Raw genomic sequence first — 1,428 nt, 5'->3', positions numbered from 1 at the left:
TTTCTGACGAATAAAAACAAAAAAGGTTAAATCATTAACACCTTTCCGAACTGTTAAATGCGGTTAACCTTTTCCTAACCACTAACTCCCAACTGTTTCCACGTGCACCATGCTTACCACCGCCGCGAGCTGGCGGGCCCAAGCCGTCTGGCCGGCCTCTAGTCGCTGCCGCGAGGCTACCCATTGACCGCCACCATCGATGCCGCCGTATGGCGTCCGGATGCCATTGAACCCATGGGTCAAGAAACCGTTCCTTCTGAGCCCACTCCATCGTAGCCGCCGCCGCCAGAGGCAAACGAAAGCAAAGGTTGATTTAAAAAATATATATGTGGATGTATAGGGCCCGCCACGCCCACGATCCGTATTTGCCCGCACAGCACTCATTTGTATCCACCACCCTTGACCGCCTTGAGAACACATCGCCCGTCGCTGTTTAGTTCATTGTTCCATTCCGCCGCAGCAACCGCCCCCAAAACCACAACCATCAGACATCCAGGGCTGACATGCTTCGAAAGGAGCACGTAAGATGCCCTGCCAGAAACGACAAAGGTGCCAGCTGACATCGAGATGGATTCGATGATGAAGCAGATGAAACCCGATTATCGGTGCGGAGGAGCTTCGGGAACTGGGAGGGTGCAATGCATCTCTGGAAGCCACACGAAAGTGCGCGAAGTGAGCTAATGCAGGGCAGGGAAATTGCTAGAAAGAAACTAGGAAAGTGTTTCCTGCGGACCATTTGCAACAAGTACCGGTCCTGGGTAAAAACCATCTAGGTAAAACTTATCGTGGCTTCTGCTTAACAGTGAAGCTGTATGTGATGCAATTCGCAAAATCAACCAGGATACCATGCAGTAGCCAGACCACGCCCAAGCAAGATGCCGTGACACTTCCCTATACCTTTGTAGCCCCCTCCCACGAATACAAGTTGCAACCCTTGCAAGCAAAAGACATATAGGTCACAAAGGATGCAATTCTCGGCCTGTGTGACCTGAGGCGTTTAAGGTCCATTTATGACTTTTGCCATAGACATAACAAATTGCAGCATTTCGAGGTTTTCGAGGTTTACCGGAGGCTTCGCGAGGTTTCGCAGGAAGGCTATAAATCGGAAACTTTTTCGCAGCCGCAGTACAGGTTCACTGTGAGCACGCTCTGGCGACCTTGTGGCCTCCTACACAATTGAAGCAAATGTCAGCAGCTCACAGGGTCCAGATCTACTTAGACATGGTCTCCATTCGGCAAGCCCCGCTTTCTGTGGGGGGCGAGGTCGCCAGTCAATTAGTAGCTCTTTGACAAATCGACAGTACAGAAGCACGCTAAGACCGAAGACTCACTAGGACCTCCTTTCCGCTCCGAAACCTCCGAAGTTCCGGCAACTCGGTACAATTGTAATTGCAAGAGCAACAGAAGTTTACCACATATGTTTAACTG

Source organism: Volvox carteri (assembly GCF_000143455.1).
Source record: "Volvox carteri f. nagariensis unplaced genomic scaffold VOLCAscaffold_370, whole genome shotgun sequence".
NCBI classification, from domain to species: Eukaryota; Viridiplantae; Chlorophyta; class Chlorophyceae; order Chlamydomonadales; family Volvocaceae; genus Volvox; species Volvox carteri.
Note: the sequence above shows the minus strand (reverse complement) of the source record.